Source organism: Onychomys torridus, chromosome 12, assembly GCF_903995425.1.
Source record: "Onychomys torridus chromosome 12, mOncTor1.1, whole genome shotgun sequence".
Lineage (NCBI taxonomy): Eukaryota > Metazoa > Chordata > Mammalia > Rodentia > Cricetidae > Onychomys > Onychomys torridus.
Genome location: NC_050454.1, coordinates 3,233,290 through 3,249,160, shown reverse-complemented (window position 1 = coordinate 3,249,160; position 15,871 = coordinate 3,233,290). Strand labels below are relative to the sequence as shown.

At 44.8% G+C, this 15,871-nt stretch overlaps 1 long non-coding RNA gene and 1 pseudogene across 1 annotated transcript; both read left to right on the top strand.

Annotated features, from left to right (window-relative positions):
• Window positions 1-1,093: 1,093 nt before the first annotated feature.
• On the top strand, window positions 1,094-2,614 carry LOC118593790. Its single transcript, XR_004946306.1, has 3 exons — window positions 1,094-1,311; window positions 1,537-1,594; window positions 2,487-2,614. It is a non-coding gene; the product is annotated as an uncharacterized LOC118593790 (long non-coding RNA).
• A 10,014-nt stretch (window positions 2,615-12,628) lies between these two features.
• LOC118593690 lies at window positions 12,629-13,690 on the top strand (annotated as a pseudogene).
• Window positions 13,691-15,871: the final 2,181 nt, after the last annotated feature.

Below are 15,871 nucleotides of genomic sequence, written 5' to 3'. Positions count from 1 at the left end.
CAGGCCAGAAGAGGGCACCAGATCTCATTACAGATGGTTGTGAGCCACCATGTGGTTGCTGGGAATTGAACTCAGGACCTCTGGAAGAGCAGACAGTGCTCTTCACCTCTGAGCCATCTCTCCAGCCCGGCAAAGTGACTTCTAAGCCGGCCATTTTGTCGTCCCCCACAGCTGAGCAGCCTCATGGGTGTCCTAAGCCATGATCTGTAACATCTTGAATAATAACTAGGTTCTTCGGGAGGAAACCTGGGTTACAAACAGTTTTCACTTACACTGTTTCATTCAGTCTCCTCCTTTGCTCCTTGGAGCAGTTACTCCACCTTCACGGATGAGCTGTCCCAGACTTCCTGGTCAGTAAGCGATGTATGCCAAATCGTGGTCTTCTAAAGCCAAACACCAACTTCTTCTTAGACCATCTACTGCCTGTGGGGCACAAGCCTGTCTTGGTCCTACTCGTCTGTCTAGCCTCCTCTCTTCCTTGTCCTCCTTCCTCCGGCAACCCATCTCCCTTATATGAAAACCTAATAGTGGGTCCTCAAAGTGGCCCGCCCGCACAACAAAGACTTGAAAGGGTGTAGGCTTTTGGTTGGGTGTTGTTGGTAATTATAAAACCAAACTCCTGATCAACTTTGAAAATGTTAAAGTTGTTGTGTGTCCTGCAGTAATCAAAAAACGTGCCAAGACTTAAATTTTTGTATAATCAAGCACATTTGTTTGTGTTCTCAGAGTATTCAAAATTGCTTTCCTCTCTAATGAACGGAAAATTTACAAATGGGGGGAGGGGATGGAGAAGCCATGTGGTGATCATGAGGCAAAGACGATTGATTCCTGATTCAAAATTGAAAAGACCCCTACGGTCCTTTTCAGACGGGCCAGCAGAGAAGTCGGGGCCTAGGGAGACAGCGTGGTTGGAAGCGTCCAGGCTGAGTCAAATCAGGAGAGGAAAATAAAGGAAGGAGACTAGAAATTGGAACGTGCTTGTGAAGACGAAAGCAGATTCTTCCCTTCCAAGAAAGAGACTGGAGCCCCAGCAGGGCCCGGGAGACAAACCCAGCTTCTGCCTGGAGAGGAAGTTAGGCAAATGTCAGCGTTTCTCAAATAGCCTTGCCCAGAAAAATGTGTCAACAAACACCCAGCCAAACTTCACGGATACAACGCGAGGCAACTCGGCCGAGAAACCTGGGATGCATCTCCCGAGGGAGATGCGCTTGAATTGAGTTAAAAATACATTAAATTCACAGTCACTCAAGAGCTAAAGGCCCAGAAAATATCTCTGGACTTCAGCTTTGAAATCCTTCAATTTCCTTTAAGGTAGGTGTCCTGGACTGTTGTTCAAGCAGTATCTGGGTTTGCCTGGGGCAGAGGAGGAATGACCCTGAGATGGGAAGCCTGATTTCACCTTTGAGTGGAGTGGTGTTCCAACTGTAATTCCAGAGGGAATTCTGGGAATGGAAACCAGGTCCAGAATGCATCTCTGCAGCCTGGCAGGCAGAAGCAGTTAACAGTTTCAGGTGAAAATCGAGCTTCTTTTTACAGGAGCCTACAAGAAAGACGCCCTGGAACCCTTCAGAAATCTTAACTCCTGTCTCCAACCGTAAGTAGAAAGACTAAAGTCTTTTAAAATAAGTTTGAAAGTTGTTTCAAAATAACTCCTTCTCACACTGCAAAGATACAGATGTGCCAAAAGGAAGGAAATAAGTACTCTTGATTCTCTACTACGAAAAATGAGCATTTTGTTGTATTTATTGCATTTTAAAGTGTTTTAATTTTAGGGTTAAAACCAATCTTAGATATTTGTTTGTTTGAGACAGTTTTATTTTAGGGCCCCCACCTAGCTTTAAACTCACAGTTCTCTGCCTCAGCCTCCCAAGCACTCAGAATACAGGAGTGCCTGGCGTAATTCTGGTTTTTTGAATGGTTCAAAATAAAAATGCTGTGAAAATAAAAAAAAACACTTTTTGAGAAGTGAACATTTTTAGTTGTACCTTCCTAATATTCCTTTATACAACTACAAGAACAGACACAAATTTTTTTCTCTAAAAAAATTTTTTTTAGCCAGGCTTGGTGGTATATGCCTTTATTTCCAGAACTTGGAAGGCAGAGTTAGGCAGACCTCTATGAGTCTGAGGCTAGCCTGGTCTGCAGAGTGATTTCCAAGACAGCCAGGGCTACATAGTAAGGCCCTGTCTCAAATATTATAGTAGTAGTAGTAGTAGTAGTAGTAGTAGTAGTAGTAGTAATAGTAGTAATAATAATAATAATAATAATAATATTTACTTCTATTAATTTTATCTGTTTGTTTGTTTTGAGACATGGTCTTATTGTATAGTCCTGGCTATCCTGGAACTCACTATGTTGACAAGCCTGGTCTGGAACTCACAGATCCACCTGCCTCTGCCTCCTGAGTGCTGGGATTAAAGGCGTGTACCACCACATCCAGATTTTATTCGTTTTAATTATATGTATGTTTATGTTCCTATATACAGGTACGGGCACGAGAGTGCAGCTGCCATGAGAGGCTGTAGCGTCAGATCTCCTGGAGCTCAAGTTACACATGGCTGTGAGCCACCCTATATGAGTGCTGAGAACAGAGCTGGAGTTCTCTGAAGGAGCAGCAGGTTCCCTTCACCACTGAGCCATTTCCAGCCAAAAAAAAATTCTCTTTAAAGAAAAAATTAATTGTGTCTGTGTGTGTGTGTGTGTGTGTGTGTGCAAACATGCTCTTGCCATAGTGGTTAGGGACAACTCTCAAAAGTCAATGCTATGCTTCTGCCTTATTTTGAGGCAGAGTACTCTGGTTGTCTCTCTACTTAGCTGTACACTCCAGACTCACTGGCCCATGAGCTTCTAACAAACACAGATTCTTATTTCACACTTTATTGCAAAGAATGGTGCTTGGCAATGCATCCTACTGCATTCATCTTTCAGGTGTTTATGCAGACAATGACTTTTTACTGACATTAGACCAGACTTCTGTAACAAACGTTTTTTAACTTAGGGATTTGTGTGGACATGTATACTATCATGTTCAAAGGCTATGGTGACAGGGAAAAGCCCTGAAATATTACTATGGCTCTCTGCCTTCCTCAGGATAATCTCTGGGATAGGAAAGAAAAATACTGTGGATCTTAAAGTGCCAAGGCCTTGGATGACTTCAGGCTCAGCCAGGTACCAGCCATGTGACCTCGGGTGCTGAGCCACAAACCCCAATACTTCGATGCTTCTCACTCACTTCCGGGCTGTCGTGAGAATGAAATGAGATGATTAGGGAACAATCACTTGATGTGAGGCAGTAAAGTACTGGAATATCCATATAACTGTGTCATATGCTCGTGGCTACACACACACACACACACACACACACACACACACACACACACACACGGGTGGGGGGTGCTTGTGTTCTGAAAGGAAACTATTTGTTTACTAGTTTTTTCAGTAAGCATCTTTTACACAAAATTTTTGTTTTTTAAGAACATTTCTATTGTTGTACATTTCATATAGATGGAGGAATTAGGAAAAGTAAATAACCAAAAAGGATAAAATTGAAGTAATCCATAACTTATTTGCAAAAATCCCTCCAGATACTTCATAAGTACATATGTGTATATATGCAATTTATGAATGGTTCCTATTTTACATAATTATCCTTGTAATTTCCTCATGTCATACACAATATAGGTAATCTTTCTAATAACAATAATCTTTATCATTATTAATAGAACCTAGAATTTGGTTTTAGTAGTAAACATACAATGCTTTTTCTAGGCATTCTACTACTGTAGGATACTTAAGTTTTCTGGAGATTTTTTTGCTATTACAGGCAATCTGATGAGGCCATTTCCATGTCCAAATATTCCTATAGCTCAGAGCTTGAGAGATGGCTTAGTGGGTAAGAGCTCTTCTAAAGAACCTGAGTTCTTGTCCATGTCCACGTCAGGTGGCTCACAACTGCCTCTATTTCTAGCTCCAGGGTACCTGACGCCCTCTTCTGGCATTCAACAGTACTGCACACAGACAGTGTGCACATAGACAGTGTGCACACAGATGGCCTACACACACACACAGTGTGCACCCAGACAGTGTGCACACAGATGGCCTACACCCATAGAGACACACTCACAAACACATAAATAAAATTACATCTTTAAGAATTCCTATGACTTAAAGAAAACAGTTTAGAATAGGGGTATCTGCTTTCTTTCATTCTCTCAACAGATGCTCCTACTGAAGGTCTCTGGCCAGCTTGAGCATGGCATACTCTGGCAGGCTTTGCCCTTCTCTCCCATTCCTTCTGCCTTGCTAAAAACCATTAGAGCACATTCTAGCCATCAAGGTCTGTTCCCTTATTTGGCCACTTCTTCCTCCTGAGGCTGACCACCAAGGCCCAGCCATCAAAGTATTAAAGTCCAGCAATAAAAGTCCCTTCTGATTCACATAACTAACATGCCCAATCAAAATATACCACTGCATCCTAGCCCATTCTAACACCGACCTCCCTTTTTGTCTTCTTAAAAATGACACCTGCAAGGTCAATTGCTGCTGTTTTTCTGCCTGAGTCAGAAAGCAGTCATTTTAACTTTTTCTTCCCCACTTAACAAAGGATATCTCTGTGAAAAGGTATTTGGATGTGGTCTGTGCCAATCCAGGATCCAGGAGGGAACCTCCGCTGTGTGGGGTTTTCCTTCACCTACGACTTGCTATGAACTGTACAGAGGTTAGAGCTGCAGACAGGAATCTGACACAGGAAGTATTAATCTAGGAAAGGACACTGAAATAAGCCTGGTTCTGTTTTGAGCTCACTCACCTCCCTAGGTTTCCCATATGCCTGGCAGGACAGATCTTACAACCCTAAGCCTTCCTCTGGCAGCCCCACTCCACTCTAGCCCGTAATGCTGCGGAATGTTGGTTTACACTGTAAAGATGTGTCTCTGCCTAAGGCACCTTCTGATTGGTTTAATAAAGACTTAAATGGCCAATAGCTAGGTAGGAGAGGATAGGTGGGACTTCTGGGCAGAGAGAGAACTCTGGGAAGAAGAAAGGAGGAGTCGCCAGCCAGACTCCAAAGAAGCAGGTTGGGCAGTATGGAGATGAGGTAATGTACCATGTGGAAGAATGTATGTAAAGTTCTAGTCCGTAAAGGCTATTATTACAAACTGTTTAAGATAATTGAGAAATGTAGGTTAGTAGTTAGGCATCTGAGTGCAACCAAAATATCCCTCAACAAATGTAGATTAAAAAATATGGGTTAATGTAAGTTAGCTTTTATAATAATAATAATAAATAATAATAATAATAATAATAAATAAGTCTCCATGTCCTTATTTGCAGGCTGGCATCCCATTGAGGAAGTGGTACTACACTACAACAACCCTTTCTTTATATTACAAACATCGACTCATCCATCAGAATCTAGTGCAAATAGCCTCTGCTCTGTGGTGGTTTCCTGATGCCCTGGAAGAGAATCAGATCTCCTGGAGTATGACCCAGAGTCCTGTCATGGTCCATTTGTAATTATTCAGATGCTGTCCTACCTTATGCCCCTTCCCACTATAGGCTTCTTGGAGTTAGAGACATTGTTTTGCTTTATTTCCAGCTGTGATCAGGAAAATGAATATAATGTAGACCGCTCTTACTGAGCATGCACTGACTGAATTGCCAACAACATGTGCTTAATGGAACACTGAATAAAAACTGAAGGGGCTGGGGAGATGGCTCAGTCGTTAAGAGCACTGGCTGCTCTTGCAAAGGACCTGGCTTTGGTTCCCAGCACCCACATGGTGTCTTACAACTGACTGTACCTCCAGTTCCAGGGGATCTGATACACTCTTTTGGACCCTGAAGATACCAGGCACACACACAGTAAAAAGGCAGACATGTAGGCAAACACTCATACACATTATTATTATTATTATTATTATTATTATTTTGTTGTTGTTATCATTTTGTTGTTGTTGTTGTTGTTTTGACAGGGTTTCTTTGTGTAGCCCTGTCTGTCCTGGAACTCTCTATAGACCAGGCTGGCCTTAAACTCAGAGATCCACCTGCCCCTGCCTCCCCAGTGCTGGGATTAAAGTTGGTCACTACCACCTGGCTACATATATTTTTTTAATCTTTAAAAATGAATGTAACAACTGAATCTACACTGTTGGCAAAGGCATGTTTACAAAGGATCATGATCAGTAATTAGCTGAAGGGAAAGTTCAGAAGTCCTGGCTCACAAACTGAGCTAGATGTTTCAATTATCATTGATTGATTGATTGACTGGTTCTTCTTCCTTTCTTTCTTTGGGGTGTGTGTGTATATGTGTGTCTGTGTATGCATGTATGTGTGTGTGTTCATGGTGGGGCAGTATACCACAGAGAGGTGTCAGAGACGTATTCTCTGGGATCAGTTGCCCCCTTCCCCTCTGTGGGGCTTGCGAATCTAACTCGGGTCATCACACTTGACAGCAGGCACCCTTATCCAGCTTTTTTGTTTTGTTTTTCTATGGTTTTGCCTTTGTCTTGCTCCACCATGACAACTGAAGACCTAGATTTCTTTTTCAGCTCACGTAGGCAGCCAGAGGGCATTGGGGACACCAAGAGAGAAGCCTAACACTTTTACAGGTGGGCAGACTCTTTTAAAGAAAATATTCCAAGTCATGAATACCAGGTTGAATATAAAATAGTATTTATTTCAACCAAGAAAGTGAATGGTAAAAACTTAGAACGTTTTTAAGCTGGCCAATACTAGAGACTCCAGCAGCCTAACATACCTCTCCAATAATTTTTTTTAATCTTCAATTATTCTAAGGAAAAAAAATACATTAATCTAAACTTAAGAAGTATATAAGAAATTCAAATGTCTTTCTCAACGGTTATATCTGTAGCAGAAAATACATATGATGAATCTGTGGCATCTTCTGGTGCCAGAAAGCAAGGAAGCGGGGGTGGTAATCTTCCACAGAACTCAGGAGCTCCACCAGTTCTCCCAGTGGCCAATGCTGAAAACAATTAAGGCAGCAAAATTAAGGAGCAGTGCACTACAGCCCACAGGAAAACCACCTGAGGACCACACATATAAACGACTCAGGAGAGGTGAGGGGGATGAGAAGAAGCAGGGGGAGAAGGAAAGGGGGAGTTAGGCATAACCCCACGTAGTGGCAATCCTGGCACTGGGGAGGTTGAGGAAGGAAGATCTCAGGTTCAAGGTCAACCTAGACTTGTCAAACCTTATCACAGAGATGGGGAAAGAAAGGGAGGAGGTGGGAAGGGAAAGAGAAGAGAGACACTGTCACAACCAAGAAGAGCCTATGGATACATGATAACTAAATATAGTGTAGGCTTCTGACAAAGGTCATGAGGAAACACACTTATTTATTATGTATATAGCATGTATCACCAACCAGAAGAAGGCACCAGACCTTTATTACAGATGGTTGTGAGCCACCATGTGGTTGCTGGGGATTGAACTCAGGACCTCTTGAAGAGCAGTCAGTGCTCTTAACCTCTGAGCCACCTCTCCAGCCCTGAGGAAACATACTAAGAGTACAAACTTTAGTGTGTCCATATTGGTTCATCTACTCTGATGTGTTTGTTACCAACATGTCCTGTCTAGGAGAAAAACAAGGGGCAGGATATATGGAAACTCCCTGTACTGTCTTCACAATTTGTCTGTAGACCTGAAAATTTCCAAATATAAAGCCCGCTAGGAGAAATGGCTGTCAGGTTATGCTGAATTCGTAATTGTATACATGTAGGTATTCTCTTTTTTGTTGGTGCTTTCAAGACAGAATCTCACTCTGAAGCCTGGCCTGTCTGGCACTATGTTAACCTTAGCCTCCAAAGTTCAGAGATAGGGTTTCTCTGTGTAGCCCTGACTCTCCTAGAACTCACTCCATAGACCAGGCTGGCCTTGAACTCATACAGATCTGCCTGCCTCTGCCTCCAGAGTGCTGGGATTAAAGGCGTGCGCCACCTGGCAGTATAACCTTTTTTTTAAGGTTTACTTATGTCTATGAGTGTTTTGCTTGCATGCATGTCTGAGGACCATGTGCATGCCTGGTGCTTACAGGCCAGAAGAGAGTGCTGGGCTCCCCACAGATGTCTGTGAGCAACCATGTGGGTTCTGGGAATCAAACCCAGGTCCTCTGGAAGAAGACTGAATGCTCTTAACCAGAACCATCTCTCCAGCCCCCAAAATTACAAAACTCAACTTGTGGGCCTAGCATAGGGGCAAATACCTCTAATCCCAGCACTCAGGAGGCAAAGGCAGGTAGATCTCTGTGAGTTCAAGGACAGGCTGGTCTACAAAACGAGTTCCAGGCTATCCAGGGCTACACAGCGAACCCCTTTCTCAAACAATAACAACAAAATCCCAATTTAACTTGTTAATTGGTATGTGTTGGATTCCCCCCCCCCCCCACTTCTTTGCACTATTTTAACGTATCAGGAGAACCATCCCTTACTCACTGGTGTGGAACTCTGAACTGTGTTGCAGTCAGCAGCTTCAGTACGGTGATGGGCAGCGTCCTGCCACTAGAACAAACAACATACCAAAAAGGGTTGCTTTGGCTCACAGTTTTGGAGGTTCTAGTCCACGATCAGGCAGCCTGGTGCGTGCGTTCAGGCCCTCGAGGGGTGCCAGGTCACAGTGACAGGAGGTATGTGCATAACAATCTGCTTACCTCACCTCCAGGCGAGGCCGAAGAGAAAGAGGAAATGACACACAACCTCCTTCAATCACATTCCCCAGTGGCTAAAGACAGACCCCACCACCAGGCCCCACCTCTCAAAGGCACCAGCACTTCTCAGTAACACCCCCCAGGACCGTGTGTTTAACAAATGGATCTGTGGAAGACGTTTGATTCAGAGTACAGCGGGTACCTTACATGGAAGCAGTTAAAAAAATACAATAGCGGATCAAGGTGAGCTATGCCAGTAGAGCTAAGTTTGAACTAGAGTCCAAAACCTGATACCATCTCTCCAACTTTCCATGGCTTCCAAAGGCCTCTCTAGCTCTCTGATGAGCAAGTCAGCTCACTCATCCTACAAACATCTGTGTGTGCTACTGAGAGAGCATCGACATGTCTCTGCCTTCTGTCTGAAGTGATCTGGAAGTCTGTGGCAGAAAGCAGTGCTTCTCAGTCCTTTTGAATCACCAGGAAAGCTCTTCAAAAAACAAACAAACAAACAAACAAACCAACTCCAGCCTCCGGCTGGAGGAGGAAGATTGAGGCGAGTTCAAGGACAGCCTGGGGTACACAGCTATAGTCCGTCTCAAAGCGATCCGAATCTTCCAGGGGTTCAAATCTCCCCCCAAGAGATTCGAAGGTAAGGTGTAGTCAAGACTGAGACACCCGGCTCTAAAATGGGTGGTCCAGGGTCTCTGCCATCATGGAACTGAAGAAAAGGGCCCAGGAAGCCCGGAAAAAGGAGCGGTGGCAGCCGAGTTCCTAAACTGAAGCCGAGCTGGGGCTGGGAGGAGTGGGCGAGGGGAGGGTGACGCGGAGCAGCGGTGCGGCAACCCACGCACTTGCTCCTTTTAGAACAAATCAGCTCTTCTCAGACATATGTACTGAAGAAGCCGCCTCCTGGAAATTTCCAGACAGAGCTGGGGACTACTCCTAGCATAAAAGTATTCAGCCTGCATTCTGCTTCTCTTGATGCAAAGAACCTCAAGGCTGTGAGGTCCTTAAGGGTCACCAATCACCTCTTTCTTCTCTCCTGCCTCCCTCTCGTCTCTCCCCCTTTTCTCCCTTCCTCTACCCTCTCACCTGCTCCTTCCAACTCTCTCTCTCTCTCTCTGCCAGGAGCTGTGAGCATTTCAGAACAGGCTCTCCTGGAGTGTTTGCATATATCACGCAGATATCTGACCTACCATTTTTACACCACAAATAAAACTCAGGATAAGGAAAAGCCGGGAAAACATGGCTTAGGAGTAAAGGAAGGAAACGCAGACAAGGCAGAAGCCAAGCACTGAACAATTCCCCTTCCACTCAGACCTTGTGGGAAGGCTTCGTTCTCTTCCTTTCTCTGAGGAGGGGCTCTCTCTTGCTCGTCGAGCGGAATGTCTTCTCAGGGTCCTTCAGCTTGAATGAGACAGGCAAGGTAAGGACTTCCTCCACCTTCACAGCGATTTTGCTCCTGTTTCCAAGTGAGGAACTGGAGTGTGAAGATGACAACAGCAGATCGCCAGTCAGCTGTCCTGGGGTCTCTGTGGAGAAGGAGCCAGGGCTCTCTCCTCAGAGTCACAGCTGCCTGTGGGTCTGCAAGACACCATCTGCCCCACACACAGCAGGGAGGGCTCCGGAGAACTCTCTGTACTGTCCTTCCAGCTTTTCTATAAATGTGAAGTTATTCTAGAATGCAAAGTCTATTTTAAAATGGCACACAATGGTGGCACACACACTTGTGATCCTAGTACTTAAGCGACTGAGGCAGGAGGATCACTTTGAGTTCCAGGTCAGCATGGACTACATAGTGAATTCCAGGCCAGCCTGAACCATGTAACCAGACTCTGTATCAAAAACAAATAAACAAGTTGCACAACATTATACTTCTCAAGACTTTCTGCATATTATACGCAAGCAAAATAAGATTAATTTATTAGGGGCTGGAGAGATGGCTCAGCAGTTAAGAGCATCTCATAAAGTTGGTCGCTCTCATAAAGAAAGACATCTGGTAGATCACAATCCCCTGAACTCCAGCTCCAAGGGATCTGATGCCCTCTCCTAGCCTGCTCACACATCCACATGCCCCTGAGCGCGTACACGCGCGCGTGTGCGCACACACACACACACACACACACACACACACACGAGTAAAAATTAGAAATAAAATTTTTAAAGATTTTTAATGTTGGCCTTTTGTCTATGGATTTCAATATCTATTTTCTTGTGTGTGTGCTTTTTAATGTCTATAACATTTCAATTCACTAACACTTATATATGTTGTGTTCAGTTCTTAGAGCAGCCATATAGTCTATATGGCTTGAAATGGAAATGTACTGTCCCACAGCAAAGGTCAAAAGTCCATAGCCAAGGTACTGGTGGACCCCACGGAGCCTGTGTGCTTCTGCCTTAGCTTTGGGTATTGCCAGTAATTCTTGGTATTCCTCAGTGCACAGATACATCACTTTGATCCATGCCTAGTTCACTGGCACCCCCCATGTTTTCTGGTTTCTCCTTTTTCTTACAAGACCAGTTACATTGGACTAAGGGCCTACTACACTCCAAAAGGACCTCACAAATACCTTAACCACACCTACCCCCAAGTAAGATCACATTCTGAGGTTCCAGAAAGAATGTGCATTTGGGGGAAAATACTGGCAAAGTCAGAATACTTGGGTTCCTGGCTTTACAAGGTTCATACATGTGATGGCTTTACTTGGCTGCCAACTTGACTACACCTGGAATTAACAAAAACCTAAGGGCTGGGTACACCTGTGAGGGATTATTTTCTTAATTAAATCATTTGAAGTGGGAAGACCCACCTTTAATCTGGATCTTTTGAGATGGGAAGATCCATCTTTAATCTGGGCCACACCTTTTGCTGGCAGCCCATATAAAGGACAAGAAAGAAGGAAGCTTTTGTTCTTTGCCTGCTTGCCTTCACTCTCCCTGGTAAGCCCATTCCTTCCCTGGCATTATAGCCCACTTCTTTGAGATTCCAGCATAAGCTGAAGACCAGCTGAGACATCCAGCCTTGTAGACTGAACAACTACTGGATGTTTGGACCTTCCATTGGTAGACAGCTATTATTGGTATAACTAGACCACAGCCTGTAAGCCACTCTAATAAATCCCCTTTATATATATCTAGATTGATAGATATATACCTATATCTACCTATCCATCCATCCATCCATCATCATCAGTTCTGTTCCTCTAGAAAACCCTGACCAGCACAGATTTTGGTCTTGGGAGTAGGGCTAGAATAGCAGAAGTATAAGGATGAGTTTAAGTTCCTGAACAGGCTTTCCAACCTGCTGGCACCTGCAGTTACTGAAGCCTCTTCTAGAAGCTAAGAGCCCATGGAATGAATAATTTCACAAATGTATTGAGACAAATGCATTTGATTATCCGGATTCAACAGTTGTGAGAGGAAAGGAATTTGGTGGCTCCGTATATAAAACTTTTGACAAATTGTGGAACAATAAGGAAAATAATGATGCAGGTTAGGTAGGTGGTCCTGGCATCTCTGGGTAAACTGACAAAGGAAAACAATAAACTCTGTGATAACTTTAATCAACTTCTAGCATCTCAGAATACAGTGAAGGCCAACAGTGAACTCAGTGATAAAACTGACCACCTCCAGATGCACAAACAGTCTAAACTTCAGACTTTACAAGTTTCTGAGTGCACCCTGGAGGAAAATCTTCTCTCCAGCAGCCACAGAGCTCAAGTGTGAAAAGTCAAAAAGAAGCCCTCATTATAAGGTTGGCTGAATTACAACTAAAATTCAAGTCTCGATAGTGGCTCTCGCCATCTTGTGCTTCCCCCGCCCCCCCCCCCAGCCTAGCCCAGTCACCTTTTTCCCTTTCTACAATCTCTGACCCCCCATTCCCGCCCCCCTGACGCCATCTCTGTCCCCTCTCAGTCTCCATGCGGGACACACAGACGTGCCTTCACGTGCCCTTAAGCAGAGATGAATAATACTGCAGCCAGCCGGGTCTCCTACCGCCACTTCAAGTAGTGGACGAAATACAGGGAAGGCTGTAAGCTTTGCTGCAGAATTGCAGAGCATGGTGTTTTCTTCGGGTGATGCTAGGAGGCCTCTCCTCGAAACAGCAGTTTTAGGAGGAGAAGTGGTTCCCACACAACTAATTAACCTGATACAGCAAGTCTCAGCTGTGGGGAGCAAGGGTGATCTCTGCTGAAGGTCTTCTGTTCTTGATGAGAAAAGATAAGAAGGAACTGAGAAGACTGCAAATCAAAGACCATCAAAGGCCTTGCCCAGGATGACCTCCAGGAGAAAAACCGAGCAGCCGCATTGGTACAAACAGGACACGGACGATCACTCAGGACGCGACCAACTCTATTGACCAGACAGGAGGGCTCCTGGCAATGTTTGAAGACAACGAACTTGATGATGTTAAACAGGAAAGAATGGAGAGAGCAGAAAGACAGACTCGAACTATGGATTCAGCTCAATATGCTGACGTCTGTAAAGGCCGACAGCTGTTTTCTCCAAAAATGCTTCCAAATATCGAGATGAGCTGGATGCGGCAGCATGGAGACAAAGCCCAATGTTACAGCCATGGAAGTTCTGGCATATCTAGCATATGAAAACAGTGGCACAGTTAGTGGATCTGGCTCTTCTCGTGAGGCAGGGTATGGTATCCAAGGCAGGGGATCCCTTCAGCCATGCCATTTCTGCAACCTCCATTCAGTATCACAGCTGGGGGGGGGGGGCTGTTTGAAGTCCTGCCCAGACGCTCCTGAGAAGACACCGCCTCCCACACCAACAGCGCCCTCTTCTGGATCACAGCATCCTGGGAGAGCCACATCTGGATCCCTGGAGAATGGGGGTGCAGCAAGCAGAGAAAGAGGAAACGGAGCGCTGCGGCCTGTGGTGTTGAGGCGCACAGCGATGCCGTCCAGCCCTGCCACATCAGAGAAGCCATTTGACGCTAGCCACAAGACAGGCCCTCTTTCCCCATTAATAAGTGCCTACCGAAGGAGTGGGGTGGCTTTCCTGGCCTGCTGAGGGGACCATGGCTGTGCCTGCTGCCACAAGAGAGGGGACGGTACGCCCGGGGCCATTATTCCCTAAAGTATGAATATACCTTCGAAAACGGGAAAAATTCAAGTCTCAGCCTCAGAGGGTGTCAATGGTTAAAGTAAGGGCATTAACTGGTAAAGAATGAGATTCTGTAACTTGGGATGGAGATGTGTGGGAAGACCCTTGTAGTTGGTTGTTTTTGCACTTTTGGAGGGCCGGCCACCCAGCTCCCTAAATAAATCATGCATAGAGGCTTATTCTTAATTGTAAATGCCCTGCCTTAGTTTGGCTTGTTTCTTGCTAGCTTTTCTTATATTATCACACTTTTACTCTTACTCCATGGCTGGCTGGGTGGCTGACCTCCTTCTTATCCCTCTTGCTCTTTCTTCTTTACTCCCAGATTTCTCCTTCTGTTTATTCTCTCTGTCTGCCAGCCCTGCCTATCCTTTCTCCTGCCTTGCTATTGGTCGTTCAGCTCTTTATTAGACCATCAGGTGTTTGAGACAGGCAAAGTATCACAGCTTTACAGAGTTGAACAAATGCAACACAAAAGAATACAACACATCTTTGCATAATTCAAACAAATGTTCCACAGCATAAACAGATGTAACACATCTTAAAATAATATTCTACAACAGACCCACTTGAAGCTGAGAACTTTGAACCTTTAGATTCTCAACGGTTTATCTCATTGAGGAAGCAGTCTCTCCACCCTCAGCAGAAGATGTACTCCAACCCCACCCCCTAAAATATTGCCTTTTCCACCTTTAACAGGAGAAATTCATCCTTTATTGTCCACTAAACCAGTAATGACTTTCCCTGAAGGAAATGCCAGACAAGACAATACTGATGTCCCTCATGACCTACCAACAGTTGCCTCTAGACCTATAGGGCTAAGCAGGCTTCTAGAGGAGAGATAGAAAGTGTAGTCCAAGAGGAGGTACACTACACTACTAAAGAGCTTAATGAATTTGCTAATTCATTAAAGCAGAAATCTGGGGGAATATGTGTGGGAATAGATTTTAAGGGCATGAGATAATGGTAGGAGGAATATAAAACTATACCAGGCTTAGTTTATTGATATGGGCCCACTGCGTGGAGATTCTAGGTTTAATATTCTAAGGAACCAAACTGAAGCCATTTGGGATAGAATTTCCATTTTGAATAAGGGTCAAATAAAGTCTAAGTTCCCAAGACCTCCCCGGACCTCCCTGGGTAACTGACATCACTGACATCCTGGCTGGCAAGCTGAGACATGAAAGGTGGGCAAGCTGCCCCATCACACTTGAGTGAACCAACCATGAGAACAAAGTAAGTGTACCACAGAGCAATGTTCCTAGGAAAGTCTCCTATCCCTGAATCCTGAAGGGTGGAAAATGGAACTGTAACTTGCCACAGATGTTTGTGGTTTTGTGTGTTTTTTTTTTAAAAGATATATGTATTTATTATGTATACAGTGTTCTGCCTGCATGTATCCTTGCAGGCCAGAAGAGGGCGCCAGATCTCATTACAGATGGTTGTGAGCCACCATGTGGTTGCTGGGAATTGAACTCAGGATCTCTGGAAGAGCAGCCAGTGCTCTTAACCACTGAGCCATCTCTCCAGCCCGATGTTTGTGGTTTTTAAGCTTAAAAACTGTACCATTCTGGCTCAAGTTGCAGTTCAGCTCCCGAGTTCAGATCCATTCTGCCACCTTGATCAATCAGGAAGCTTTTGATTTACTTGATTACAGTAAACTTTTGTCATCTGCACAGACTTGGTATATGAGTTGTGCTGGCTCCAAGTGGACTCCATAACAACACGAAAGCTTGCAAAGTTGAAGAAGAAGGGGGAGGCAGGAAGAGGAGGAGAGGAGGAGAGGAGGAGGAGAAGGAGAAGAGGAGGAGAGGAGGAGGAGGGGAGGAGAAGAGGAGGAGGAGGAGAGGAGGGGGGAGGAGGAGAGGAGAAGGGGAGCAGGAAGAGGAGTTGGAGATGCCTGATGTCCCTTTGCTTCATGTTGATGAAGGGATTTGAAGGCTCAGGCACGCTGCAATGCTAGGGTGGCTACAGTGGGTAAAACCCAATCCTCCACAATGGGAAGGCCCAGAAGACGCGCCCTTCACTCATCCTATAAGACACAGAATGGTGAGGGGCAGCCGCACATTTGCAGAGTCTTGTTGTCACCCT